Genomic DNA, 15,523 nt, shown 5'->3' on the forward strand with positions numbered 1-15,523 from the left:
ACAGAGCACAGACTACAACTAATGATTTTCCTTCCTCTAATACCGTAACACAGGATTTTTTAGATCTTCATCAACACACAAGCGACGTCCCACCCGGAGAGGAGGCAAACGCCACAAACGGGAGCACAAGGAACAGACAACGGACACCAAGAACAGCCCAGAATCGACACAAAAAGAAGTGGTAAACATTTCTTCCGTTAATCTAACGTTAGCACAGACTGACCTTTTGTCCAAGGGCCTTAATTTTTGCCCGACCTTTCATCCGGACTGGTTTCAGGTCGAGTTGGATTGCCATCAATTTTTTAGGAAACTCAAGTTGAAAGTAATGTTTGCTAATAAACCTGTAAATTCACATGTGGATCGCGCTGATTGCAGGGATGTGGGCTTTAGGGCTGGGGATTTGGGCTTGAAGCCCCCCAGCAACTTTAACCCACATACTAGCTCCAGTGCGATCGATACTTTTTGTGCACTAGTAAGACAGGATATTGAAAAATTTAAATCAGAACAACATGTGTCAATACGCTCTAACTTGACCAGAAAACAACAACTTGCATTAAATCAAATTGTCCATGACCACAACCTGGTGGTAAAACCCGCCGATAAAGGCGGGGCGGTTGTGGTCATGGACCGATCAAAGTACTTGAGTGAAGTCTATAGGCAATTATCTGATGTGACTACGTACAAACAATTGAAAAGTGACCCAAAAAGAGAGATAGCCAGTAGGATTCAAGAGTGCCTGGGTCCTGCTCTACAAAGGGGTTTGATTGATAAAGCACTTTATGATTTTCTTGTGGTTCCGTGTCCAACGACTCCTTTTTTATATATTCTGCCTAAAATCCACAAATCTCTTGTGGACCCTCCCGGTAGACCAATTGTCTCCGGGAGGGGGTCGATTACCAGCCAGATTTCTATTTTTTTGGACAGGATACTAAGAACCTACGCTGTGAACTCGAAGTCTTTCATTAGAGACACAGCGGATTTTCTTAGAAAAATTGAATCAATCAACATTCCTGAAAACACAATTTTGGCGTCTTTAGACGTCTCTTCATTGTATACATCTATACCCCATGAGGCAGGATTGGAGGCAGTCCAGCTGGCTATCTCACTGGACCATTCACAGGAAGAGAGTAAATTGAGCTTGACATTACTGGAAATTGTACTGAAACATAATTATTTTATGTTTAATGATATTTTTTATTTGCAGTTGTCCGGGACCGCCATGGGCACGAACGTGGCGCCTACGTACGCGAACGTGTTCATGGCGGCCCTAGAGGAGACATTCATCTATGTGAGCCACCACTTCAGCTATGTGCTGGGGTGGTGGCGCTACATAGATGATGTCTTTTTAATTTGGACAGGTACACATGAACAACTTTTGGATTTTTTGGGGTTTTTGAATCAGATTCACACTAATATTAAATTTACTTTGACTTCTTCTATGGTTTCTGTCCAATTCCTAGATACGTTGGTATGTGTAGACGGTGGACGGTTGACCACCGATCTATACACGAAACCGACGGACAGCAATTCTGTTTTAAGGTATGACAGTCACCACCCCCGCCCCATGGTACGGTCGCTCCCGTCAAGTCAGATGATGAGGGCCCGCCGGGTGGTGGGAGTGGATGACAGAGTCTTACCGGCCTTAGATAAAATGGTGGATAACTTTGCACGCAGAGGGTATCCACGTGATTTACTTTTGGCAAGTAAAGACAAGACCTTAGAATTAGATCATAAATTACTAATTCACCAGACTGAAAAAACTCCTAAGCCACCAAGGATCGCATTTGTATCTACATTTAACAGTAGATCAGATAAGATCGCTGGTGTGGTACGGAAACATTGGGGCATCTTGAGTAAATGTCATCCTGAAATTCCAGAGTTCTGTATACCCCCGTTGATGTCTTATCGGAAGCCACCGAGCTTGAAGGATCGTTTGGTGAAAACCGACGTATCCACAAACCCGATGGACCGACAAAAGTATTTGACAGTTAATCGTAAGGGTTCATTTCCTTGTGGCACTTGTATCAACTGCCCAAGGATGAACAAGGGCACCTTGTTTGTACACCCTCTAACATTAAGGGAATATAAATTGAAATTCTTTTTAACCTGCACGTCGCATTTTGTCATCTATGTACTTTCATGTCCCTGTAAATTACTTTACATTGGTGAGACCACACTCGACTTCCGGACCCGCCTCAACCAACACCGGTATTCGATCAGGAAGGCTAGACTGGATCTGCCGGTATCTAAACATTTTGTTGAAGCGGGGCATACGGAAGGAGAGTTACGGTTTACATTAATTGATCATGTACCAGAGAGTAAGAAGGGAGGAGACAGAATCAATCGGTTAAAGAAACGTGAGTTATATTGGATTCATGAGTTGGACACATTACGCCCACGTGGCCTGAATGTAGATTTTACTGTTACATCAGCTATATATAATGCGTAGGCCAATGTCGACGATTGAGAATGTATCTAAATGGTATGCAATGTAACATATATTATTGATACTTTCTCTCTGTTTTGTTTTAGATATTGAAATTTTCACTTGTCGGGGGACAGACCAAAGACACCGACACGGAATACACTATTATAATTCTTTATGTTATTCTCACATGTGTAAAATAAAAGATTTTCTTGTGATTACATGAATATTCTAGTTATGTGTGATGTACAAAAATGGGGCAATGCCACATATTTAATTATATACTTTTTCAAGAATTTTTTTTATTTTTTATATTTTTTTAAGAAGGTTTGAGATCCATATGTGCATATGGATAAACATTATGCATGTGTGGATTTCAAACATACATTCACAGTAGACACTCAATACCTATTATTATTATTATTACGATTATTATTATCACTATATTCACTGCACCTTTTATCTTATTTTTCATACACCAACTTTGATTTGTTGGTCCTTATATGCATGTATATATATATATATATATATATATATATACACATACTATACCCTCTCTGTATATTTTTGGGCACATTGTGGAACTTTGACTCCACACTTTAGTACTCACTTTTTTAGTTACATAAATATAATTTTCCCCCCTTGCCCTTGGCGAGATGTCTCTGGACGCACATCTGTACATTCGTGTACATTTGTGTGCCCATTGACGTATCCACTGACACAACCAAAAAATATTTTTCTCCCCCTTATACACATGATGCGTTTTTGATGCGTTTGTTGATACACTACCAAAAGAATTTTTGTATGATTGATAGGTTTTCCTGTCATTCACAGACGATTTTTTCTGATTTTTTCTGACCTTTGAACGTAATGATGCCTTTTTGCCCCTGCATTTATTTTGTACATCACCACCTATCTCTTTTTAGATACTATCTGTATTCCAATTCCTCATTTTACATTGGGATTCATGATGCTAGCTTGGTCCTGGTGTCTGTGGCGCTCCCGTGTCTCCGCCAGGTCTCTTGATGCCGTTTTCGGCATCAAAGTGGCAGGTGCGCATGCGCGAGTGTGCGCTCCGGTCACGTGATGACGGGGCGGAGCTCGGGAGCGTCACATGACCGAGAGCCATTTGACTACATGTGAGACGCCGTAATGACGGCGCCCATATACAGGAGGTGAGTGGCAATGGCAATGTTGTTTTTAATCACTGGAAGACGTAGTTGCAGCTGCGTCTTTACTATCTGCACTTTGTATTTTTAATAACAACGATGATCTATTGTATGTACGGTGACCATTGTTGTTTCTAAACACACTGTTATCACTTGCACTTTTTTTATTATGAATTTTGTACTGATCATGTCTTTTTACTGTATGAATTATGTTTGATTATATTGATTGGAGTTTGTAATTAACTTAATATGATACCATATAAAGGTTTGTCTTGCACAGTTGTATACCATGCTTGAAAAAGGTGGTGGATATCACTGAAACGTTGCATTTGAACATGGTTTAAATAAACACCGTTGTGTTTTTTACTTGAACCCGTGAGTGCTGTTGGACTTATTGTTGGAATTTATGGATGTGGTCTGCGACTGGGACCACGTTTCTTTCCTATTGCACCCGGATTACTATCTCAAGACTTACAGTGGTTGTGCTGTCCTCCGCCATTTGGAAATATATATATATATATATATATATATATATATATATATACTGTGTATTAGTGGTTAATTTAGCTGTTCTGCTGAACATTAATGTTATTCAGGGTTTACACTACTTTAAGTTCACATACAGGGCCTTGATGTTTTCGGAGGTGTTATACGGTGCTTATATTACTTCAAGTTATATACCATGCTTCAACGTTAACGGTTCCCTACAGTGTGACATACATATTGTTCCCTACAGTGTGACATACACACGGTTCCCTACATACGGTTCCCTACAGTGTGACATACATACGGTTCCCTACAGTGTGACATTCATACGGTTCCCTACAGAGTGACATACATATGGTTCCCTACAGTGTGACATGCATACGGTTCCCTACAGTATGACATGCATACCGTTCCCTACAGCGGGACATGCATACCGTTCCCTACAGTACAGTGTGACATGCGTACATTTCCCTACAGGTTAATACGCATACAGTTCCTTATAGCATGCATTTCATAGTTATAGTCCAGTTCTTTTGTTTCAGCTTTGTCACGTTATGCTTAAGTTATGTACGATAGGTGTGGTTGGAGGTTGATTGCTGTCGTCAATCCGTAAAGCCTCATCTTTATAGTTTCCTTTCTGGTCATTACACACGCCTTGTTACAGCCAATTTGACCTCACCTTTCCAGGTAAGCTTTAAGTCATCACTTTACATGCCTTTCATACGTCACACACTCCCGTGAGAGATAGGCTGCCCAACAATCCTCGAGCCTCATATCGTTGTCATTCCATTGTACATTATAAATGTTCTCATTTGGGGCAGATTGTATCCTCAATCCACAAGCCTCTTGTTGTCTTTTGTTTTGTACATTACATACGCCCCTGTTAGAAACAGATAGCTTATGTTATACGGTGCTTACGTTACTTCAAGTGATATACCATGTTTCAACATTAACGGTTCCCTACAGTGGGACATACATATGGTTCCCTACAGGGTAATACGCATACAGTTCCTTAAAGTGTACGTTCCATAGTTTATTGTCCCCTTCTGTTGTTTCAGCTTATGTTATGTATGTATGTTTTACCTCTTAGCACTATACGTTCGGTGTGGTTGGAGGCTGATTGCTGTTGTCAATCCGTAAAGCTTCATCGTTATAGTTTCCTTTCTGGTCATTACATACACCTTGTTACAGTCAGTTTGACCTCACCATTCCAGGTAAGCTTTAAGCTGTCTCTTTACATGCCTTTTGTATGTCACACGCTCCCTTGAGAGGTAGGCTACCCGACAATCCTCGAGCCTTCAGGAGCCTCATCATTTGTTTTTGTACGTTACATACGGCCCTGTTAGAGGCAAATTGCTTGACAATCAACGAGCCTCATATTGTTTCCGTGTTTCATATCATTCTGTCCGAGGCAGATTGCACTGTCAGTCCACGAGCCTCATGTTTCCATTTCTGCGTTTGATACGATTCTGTCCGAGGCAGATTGCACAAGTCCACGAGCCTCATGTTGTTGCCATCTCTAACTTCCTCTTATGTTTGTTACTGTGCGTCTGATTGTGGTCTTAGTTGTACATGTCTTAGTGTTAAGTTCTTTGATGTGGGTTCAGCTTGTTCATGTCTTGTCATGTGTGTACCTGTTGGGAAATTTGCCCTTATCGGTCTTTTTAACCTGCTGGTCATGTATATTTTCTTTTGCAATAAGCCTCAGGGCGCAGCAGTAATAATCTTCTTTACGCCTGCAAGTATTAGGAGACTGCCTTACTGGTACACAAAACCTCAGGTTAAGTATGTTATATCCTTTTATGTTTTGTCTATGCGGATCTGTTGTTGTCACTTATGTATGGCAGGGTTCAATAGGATACTTATATGTGTAGCTCGGGACACTTTGCAAATCTTCCTCTTCTGGCACTACCTATCTAAATACCTACTGACGTCTGTGTTTTGGCCACTTTTCTAATCGACTCATTGTACCTTCTGTCTATCTAGCACTTCAACATTTTCTATATTTGACACTTGGGTTACCTTTATCCATGCGCACCCTGGTAGTACCATTCTGGTAGGCACTATGGGTCCAGTAGTGCCAAGTGGTATATCCAGAAATTTTATCTTGGCTTCGGCTCCATAACAGCTGAGCCAGCTTCTGGGTAGGGGCTTCTCTTTGTCAGTTATCACTTAGATGTTAAGTAAGTTAGGGCACTGTTATCGCTCTGTTCCATTGACACGTTCCAATCTCCGGCTATTAAATGTCCCTCCCCGCAACATGTTTGTATTCATGTGAGTAATTACAATAAAGAAGACAAAGATTTACCGGTGAGTTACCGACTTCATCATTTCCTTTGTTCTGCTGTTCATATTCACTCGGAAAGCCAGAGCACCACCTGTCTTCAAATTTATAGTCATTTGATACTTGGACAGTTAAGGTAGGAATACTGCTGTATTCCTACCTTAACTGTCCAAGTGTCAAATGACTATAAATTTTTGTGCAGTCCCGAACTATCTTGATTAAATATAAGCATTTATCATCTGCTTTCTCCTGTGAACATACATTATATCAATAATCATAACTTTATAATTTCCTTTGTTCTGCTGTTCATATTCAATGAGAAAGCCAGAGCCCCCTTGTCTTCAAATCTACACAATCTTGTTAGTCCAATAAAAAAGGTATTACAAGATACTGCAACTACCGATGATTTTGCTAGTTATTTGACAATACACAAATCTGTAGATGCGGAGACAGTGCAGGTACTGCTGACTTCCCATCAATCATAGTCTGTATAATGGTGAGCAGCTACTTAAGTGCACTCCCCTTCTAGTGCCGTAGAACACAGGTGAGTGGAAATTGGATACAAGTAGAACAATAAAGTGCAGTGCAAGTACAAATACATATATATAAAATCTACTTGAAAAAATCTATGCGCAATTTTATCGGAAGACTACCATATCTATTTTATCGTTTAATCCTGCTTTTTCTTGTGCTCCTGTTTGCAGGATCCATCTGGCTTCTAATTCGCGCAATCTCTCAGTCTTGTCTAGACCTTCTTTTGTATTTAATTTCTGTATGCCCATGAATAGAGATGAGCGAACTTTTCAAAAATTAGATTCGGCCGATTCGCCGAATTTTCCCAAAAAGTTTGTTTCGATCGGAATTTGTTCGCGGCTAATCAATATTAAAAAGGCTATTTCTAGCCTACATACAGCCTCTATAGGGGTATAGAACACTTTGCTGTGTCCTAAAACGCATATGGAGTGTGCTGGGGTAGTGAAATTATACTGTTATTCAGAATATCATGCAGATTACCGGCATCGCTCTTAGAATCACTGCCGCACAGCAGCACAATGACAGAGCCTGGTGGTGGCATCAGTGTCATGAGACCATATAGTGACTGAATGACATAACGTGGACATGTTGGCAGCAAGAGGAGACCATTAAGTGGCTGAATGGCACAGCGTGGAGTTGGCTGATGCACTAGTACACTACACACCAGGGCTTCACAATCGCCCCCCCCCCCCAAAAAAAAACAACACAATATATGACATTTTTTACAAAGATTTCTCATTGGTAGCACCTGCTATCCAAAAATTTGAAATTTCCAGAACCATGCCCCACCCCTGCAGCATCAGTAACCCATATATTGCCTGCATGACACAGCCGGGAGTTGGCTAATGCAAGAGTACACACCAGGGCTTCAAAATCCCCCCCCCAAAAAAACAACACAATATATGACATTTTTGACAAAGATTTCTCATAGGTAGCACCCGCTATCCAAAAATTAGAAATTTCCAGACCCCGGCCTCACCTCTGTGGCATCAGGAACTCATATATTGCCTGAAGGACACAGCCTGGAGTTGGCTGATGCACCAGTACACACCCGGGCTTCACAATCCCCTCCAAAAAACAACATTTTAGAAATTTTTTAAAGAAATACCTTTGTGTAAGAACAAGCGCATATCAAACAGTTCACAAGACTCTATAATGCAGGATGGTGGACCACCCAAAGACATTCTTCTCAAAAATAATAAACCGTACAATGTTTGAATTTGTTTTACAAAAACTAATTCAATATGTGTGTAAGCGCATCTGTCTCCACAAGATATGATCACCAAAGGACTTTTTTTCGCCTACAATGATGAAGCAGAGTTAATTCCTGTCCATTTCTTTTTTTTATTTTCATTAAAAAAATCACACGCAAGAAGCGTTCCGTTGTGTAACGATTAGCATTCTGGAAAATTCTATTTTACTACTGATAAAATTATCAGTAAATTTAACAATAACACTACCCAAGAGTGTTTAATTACCCCATACATTGCGTCAGGAGTAGGCCTCAGCAGTACCCAAGAGGCTTTAATAACCCCTTACCTTGCCCGATCAATTGCGAGATAGAGCAATAATAGGTGTGTTATGGCCTCAGATGTCCTGGGCCGCACTAGCGCTCCACTGAACAGATTAGTGTGTCTCTATCTTTCAAGGACAGGTGCGTGTTGCACGCTGAAACTAGTTCGTGATAGGGATCTGGCATTGCAATTATTTAACCTTAAAACGAGGAATCACCAGTAAGTGAGGGTCATAAGCTGGCGTTGATTAAGTCCCTGCCCTTTGTACACACCATCTGTCGCTATAAGCGATTGGATTAGTTAGTGAGTTGGTTAGTGAGGTCCTCGGATCAGCCCAGGCGGGGTAGGAGAAGGCCCTGGCAGAGCGCCGAGAATTTAACGATCATTGTTGAAATTTGCATTAAGAATGTATTAAGCTACTGCTAAACATCCAAAAATTTAAGGCCCAAGGCCAGAGGCACCAGGGAGGCGAGTAGTTCCTGAAAGACACAGAATGAGTCTGGAGCATGCATTTGCAGTACCCAAGAGGTTTTCATAACCCCTTACATTTAAAGATCAATGTTACATTTGCATTAAGCATGTATTTAGCTACTGCTAAACTTCAAAAAATTATAGGCCCAAGGTCTGAGGCACCAGGTAGGCAAGTAGTTTGTGAAAGACACAGAATGAGTCTGGAGCAGTCATTCGCAGTACCCAAGAGGGTTTCATAACCCCTTACATTTAAAGATCAATGTTGACATTTGCATTAAGCATGTATTTAGCTACTGCTAAACTTCAAAAAATTATAGGCCCAAGGCCAGAAGCATCAGTTTTCCCCATATTAGGAGCATAGTTGTCCCCCAGATTAGGCAGCATAGATGTCCCCCAGATTAGGAGCATAGTTGTCCCCCAGATTAGCAGTATACTTGTCCCCCAGAGTAGGCAGCATAGATGTCCCCCAGATTAGGCAGCATAGATACCCCCCAGATTAGGCAGCATAGATGTCCACCAGATTAGGCCGCATAGATGTCCACCAGATTAGGCAGCATAGATGTCCACCAGATTAGGCAGCATAGATGTCCACCAGATTAGGATTTTAGTTGTCCCCCAGATTAGGAGCATAGTTGTCCCCCAGATTAGCAGTATACTTGTCCCCCAGAGTAGGCAGCATAGATGTCCCCCAGATTAGAAGCATACTTGTCCCCCAGATTAGGCAGCATAGATGTCACCCAGATTAGGCAGCATAGATGTCACCCAGATTAGGAGCATAGATGTCCACCAGATTAGGAGTTTAGTTGTCCCCCAGATTAGGAGCATAGTTGTGCCCCAGATTAGGCAGCATAGATGTCCCCTAGATTAGGAGCATACTTGTCCCCCAGATTAGGCAGCATAGATGTCCCCCAGATTAGGCAGCATAGATGTCCCCCAGATTAGGCAGCATAGATGTCCCCCAGATTAGGCAGCATAGATGTCCACCAGATTAGGATCTTAGTTGTCCCCCAGATTAGGCAGTATAGATGTCCCCCAGATTAGGCAGCATAGATACCCCCCAGATTAGGCAGCATAGATGTCCCCCAGATTAGGCAGCATAGATGTCCACCAGATTAGGCAGCATAGATGTCCACCAGATTAGGCAGCATAGATGTCCACCAGATTAGGATTTTAGTTGTCCCCCAGATTAGGAGCATAGTTGTCCCCCAGATTAGCAGTATACTTGTCTCCCAGAGTAGGCAGCATAGATGTCACCCAGATTAGGCAGCATAGATGTCCACCAGATTAGGATCTTAGTTGTCCCCCAGATTAGGAGCATAGTTGTGCCCCAGATTAGGCAGCATAGATGTCCCCTAGATTAGGAGCATACTTGTCCCCCAGAGTAGGCAGCATAGATGTCCCCCAGAGTAGGCAGCATAGATGTCCCCCAGAGTAGGCAGCATAGTTGTCCCCCAGATTAGGCAGCATAGATGTCACCCAGATTAGGCAGCATAGATGTCACCCAGATTAGGCAGCATAGATGTCCCCCAGATTAGGAGCATAGTTGTCCCCCAGATTAGGCAGCATAAATGTCCCCCAGATTAGGAGCATAGTTGTCCCCCAGATTAGGCAGCATAGATGTCCCCCAGATTAGGCAGCATAGATACCCCCCAGATTAGGCAGCATAGATGTCCCCCAGATTAGGCAGCATAGATGTCCACTAGATTAGGCAGCATAGATGTCCACCAGATTAGGCAGCATAGATGTCCACCAGATTAGGATTTTAGTTGTCCCCCAGATTAGGAGCATACTTGTCCCCCAGATTAGGAGCATACTTGTCCCCCAGATTAGGCAGCATAGATGTCACCCAGATTAGGCAGCATAGATGTCACCCAGATTAGGCAGCATAGATGTCACCCAGATTAGGCAGCATAGATGTCCACCAGATTAGGATCTTAGTTGTCCCCCAGATTAGGAGCATAGTTGTGCCCCAGATTAGGCAGCATAGATGTCCCCCAGAGTAGGCAGCATAGATGTCCCCCAGAGTAGGCAGCATAGTTGTCCCCCAGATTAGGCAGCATAGATGTCACCCAGATTAGGCAGCATAGATGTCACCCAGATTAGGCAGCATAGATGTCCCCCAGATTAGGAGCATAGTCGTCCCCCAGATTAGGCAGCATAAATGTCCCCCAGATTAGGCAGCATAGATGTCCACCAGATTAGGATTTTAGTTGTCCCCCAGATTAGGAGCATAGTTGTCAACCAGATTAGGAGCATAGTTGTCCCCCAAATTAGGCAGCATAGTTGTCCCCCAGATTAGGCAGCATAAATGTCCCCCAGATTAGGAGCATAGTTGCCCCCCAGATTAGGCAGCATAGATGTAACCCAGATCCTAATCTGGGTTACATCTATGCTGCCTAATCTGGGGGACAACTATGCTCCTAATCTGGGGGACATCTGGGGGACAGCATAGATGTCCCCCAGATTAGGCAACATAGTTGTCCCCCAATCAGCACGGGCCGGTCAGAGCCAATCAAAGGGCCGTATGTGGCAAGCGGGCCGTACAATGCCCAGGTCTGCCCCAGAGGGATTCATAACCAACCACAATAGAGAAAATTTTGTTGTAGGAGCATGGTCAATCTACTCAGACCCATCTGTCATTGGTGGCTGGAAATCCTGGCTGATCCATCCCTGATTCATCTTGACAAACGTCAGTCTCTCCACATTTTTAGTGGACAGACGAGTTCGCCTTGGGGTGACTATGGCCCCGGCCGCACTAAACACCTGCTCTGATGGCACACTACTGGCCGGGCAGGACAGCTTTTCCAGGGCAAACTCTGGAAATCGAGTTTGGCTGCCCAGAAGTCCAGCGGATCTTCAACGGTTGTTGGCAGGGTCATGTCGAGATAAGCCACCACCTACTGGTTCAGGTCCTGCTCCATATCCACCTGCTGCTGATGAGTAGCTTCACTATGCGGCTGAAGGAAGCTACTCATCAGCAACTGCAGACTCAGGCTGCTGCTGATTGAGCCGGTACTGCTCCTGCCACCCCTCCCCTCCCCAACAGCCGTGGCAGTGGAAGGTGAACGCAGAGGTCCCCCCGAGTCAGACCTGCGAGCGGATGGACCATGTGGCCGATAGGCATCGGCAAACGACTACGTAGAAGCTCCCTGAAGTAGGTCAGTTTGTCCTCCCTCTCAGTGGGTGTAAAAAAGGCCCCCATTCTGGGCCGGTAGCGAGGGTCTAATAAGGTGAAGATCCAGAAGTCATCATGCTGACGAATTTTGACAATTCGGAGGTCACTACGCAAGCAACTCAGCATGCATCGTGCCATTTGTGACAGTGACTCGCTGGGACTACCTGCCTCCATCTCCACTGCTTACTGTCATGCAGTGTGTCTGGGTCCTCTGTCTCACCTCCCTCGTAATAACCCTCCAGCTCCTCTGGCTGCTCCTGCTCCTCCTCTCCTGTCCAATGACCAAAAACACCGGCCATCTCATCCACCGTAAACTGTGCTACGCTCTGCCCCTCATCATCCTCCTCCAGTTCATCCCCCACAGGACTCATGTAGCCTTCTGATGTAGGCGCAACATCTCCATTGCCGTGACCAGCCATGTTTTCAATCATTTTTTGGAGTAAATGTAGGAGTGGAATTACGTCGTTCATGGCGTAATTCGAGCGACTAACAAAAAATGTGGCTTCCTCAAAGGGCCTCAGCAAACAGCAGGTGTCACGTATGAGCTGCCACTAGTTTACATTGAAGTTACACAGGGGAGTACTCCTATCTGCTTGTATCATTAAAAAATATGTGATGGCTTTTCTTTGTTCGTATAGTCTGTCCAACATATGGAGGGTGGAATTCCAACGTGTGGCAACGTCACAAATGAGACTATGTTGTGGGATACCGTTCTGATGCTGCAGCTCAAGCAAAGTGTGCTTGGCGAGTGGCTGAAGTGCATGCACAGTTTCTTTGCCATTGTCAGGACGTCTTGCAAATGGGGTGAAGACTTGATGAACTTCTTGACAACCAGATTCAACACGTGTGCCATGCAGGGCGAATGGTTCACACCTTGTCGCAGCGCGGCCACAATGTTCTTCCCATTGTCGGTCACCATGGTTCCCATTTCCAGATTTCATGGAGTAAGCCATACTCGGATTTCTTCCCTAATGAACTTTAGCAGTTCCTCCCCTGTGTGACTCCGTTCGCCAAGGCAAACCATGTGAAGGACGGCTTGACACCGATGTGCCCTACACATGTGGTACTTTGAAGGGCCACCGAGATTTGGACGTGTAGTGGAGGCCGAGGACACGGGGGAGGAGGAGGAGGAGGTGCACACTGTAAAAGGACCTACTGCCTGGTAGCCAGAGCATGGAGGAGGAAGCGGTGTGACCTGTCCAAGTTGCTGTTGTGGCTGTGCAGGAACAACATTTACCCAGTGGGCCGTAAAAGACATGTATTGTCCCTGCCCGTAGTTACAGCTCCACACGTCGGTGCTGTTGTGCACTTTTGAACACACTGATAGGCTCAAGGAATGGCCCACATTCTCTTGTACAAACTTATGCAGGGCTGGTACTGCCTTCTTCGCAAAGAAATGACGGCTTGGGACTCTCCACCTCGGCTCGGCACAAGCCATCAATTCCCTGAAAGCTGCAGAGTCCACCAGTTGGAAAGGGAGGGACTGCAACACCAGCAACTTGGACAGGAGCACATTCAACTTCTGCGCCGTTGGATGAGTGGGCGCATACTGTTGTCTCTTGGACATGGCTTCGCCGATCGATTGTTGGCGGAATGGCTGACTACGAGCGGAAGAAGCAGGAGCGCAAGAAGGAGGGTTTGACACAATGCCTTGACTGGTAGTGGAGCCTTGGCTGGATGACGGAGGGAGCCAATGGCCACTGATTGATGCGGCAGGCTGGACCACTACCTCGGAGCCACGGTTATCCCAGGCAGCTTTATGTTGGCGAATCATGTGTTGACGCAGGGCCGTGGTGCCGAGATTGGGACCCTGGCCACGCTTCACTTTCTGCCGACAGATTTTGCATGTGACTACGCTAAGGTCCTCCGGATTCTTTATGAAGAACAACCACACCGCAGAGTAGCTGATTTTCCCACCCGCAGTTTGCACTATTTCACTGCTATTGTCGCCGTCTCCAGGAACCCCTGTTCTACTACCTCCCTGAATGGTAGCTTGCCGCGAAGCAGGTGGTCTCCCCCTGGCACGTTTGGCTCCTGAATTTCCACCACTGCCACCACCACGCTGATTGCCAACCGTGCTACCGCCTTGCTGTCTCATAGACAAAGAGCAAATCTCTTCTCCTGATGATGATGAAGCCCCTGCTTCTGCACCTGGCTCCCAATTGCGATCGTCTTCATCATCATCAAAAGATGTGTGCACGTCACTGATGTCCTCCTCGTGTTCCACAACAGTGTCTGCCTCAGGACCCTGAACAATTGAAACACCGCCTCCCACATCACTCTCCGCATCAATACTTGCCCGCCTTGCAGAGCAAGGGACGCATGTCTCCTCACATTCTTGGCTGCCCATTAGATGCTAGCCGTTTACTCTATTACATCGTCCTCACTAAATAGTGGAGCTGAACCCAAAGCATGAGATACTTCTTTGGGAGAGGGTACAGCTCCCGGGCCATGCCAACTGAGGGTTGTGTCTGAGGAACCCACCGACTCTTGACTGGGGTTGTCAGATGTTGCTTGTGATGATGGGGATGAGTGTGCAAACCAATTGACGAGGAGAGATGGGTCGACGACACAACCGCTGGGTGTTAATGGGAGCTCAGGCCTATTGCTGCGACTCCTGCTGCCACTCGCCCCAAGTCTGCTGCCAACTCTGCCTGACGTATGTAGGCCTCTGGCCCTTCTCTGTGCACATCCCGGCCCTTCCCTGCCTGACATACTTAGTGCGTTTATAAGGGTATAGAACAGCAGCAGGCGATTACTTATGGCTGTCCTTTCAAAGTATATAGGCCCTAGACAGAATAACAGGTAGTAAATAGTACACTACTTGGTTCTATGTATGCCCTTTGTAATGATGAACACACTGTTAAGCGTATTTATACGCAGAAAAAAACTCTTTTTTTGTTGTATACACTCGCCGGTGTATACTAATGTGTGGAATAGCACTGAATTTAGCACTGAGACAGAAATACAGGTACTAAATAGTACACTACTTGGTTGTATGTATGCCCTTTGCAATGTTAAGCGTATTTGTACGCAGGAAAATTTTTTTTTTCTTTAATACCCCGGCAGGTGTATAACATGTGGTATAACACTGAATTTAGCACAGAGACAGAAAAAAAAGGTAGTATATAGTATGCTATTTGCTTGTATTTAGGACCTTTGCAATGATAAGGCCACTGTTATGCCTATTTGTACGCAGGAAAACATGTTTTTTCTTTAATACACTGGCAGGTGTATAACGTGTGGTATAACACTGAATTTAGCACAGAGACAGAAAAAAAAGGTAGTATATAGTATGCTATTTGCTTGTATTTAGGACCTTTGCAATGATAAGGCCACTGTTATGCCTATTTGTACGCAGGAAAACATGTTTTTTCTTTAATACACTGGCAGGTGTATAACGTGTGGTATAACACTGAATTTAGCACAGAGACAGAAAAAAAGGTGGTATATATGGTACGCTAT

The 15,523-nt window shown here is 44.4% G+C and overlaps 1 protein-coding gene across 1 annotated transcript in view; it reads right to left on the bottom strand.

The window, feature by feature from the left end:
• Window positions 1-4,145: 4,145 nt before the first annotated feature.
• Window positions 4,146-15,523, bottom strand: part of DRP2 (dystrophin related protein 2) — a 1,527,660-nt gene continuing 1,516,282 nt past the window's right edge. Inside the window, exon 25 of the transcript XR_008847731.1 lies at window positions 4,146-4,960. The gene's annotated coding sequence lies outside the window, so the exon portion shown is untranslated. The remainder of the gene's footprint in view (window positions 4,961-15,523) is intronic.

The sequence above is a fragment of the Hyla sarda genome, chromosome 9 (assembly GCF_029499605.1).
Source record: "Hyla sarda isolate aHylSar1 chromosome 9, aHylSar1.hap1, whole genome shotgun sequence".
NCBI lineage: Eukaryota > Metazoa > Chordata > Amphibia > Anura > Hylidae > Hyla > Hyla sarda.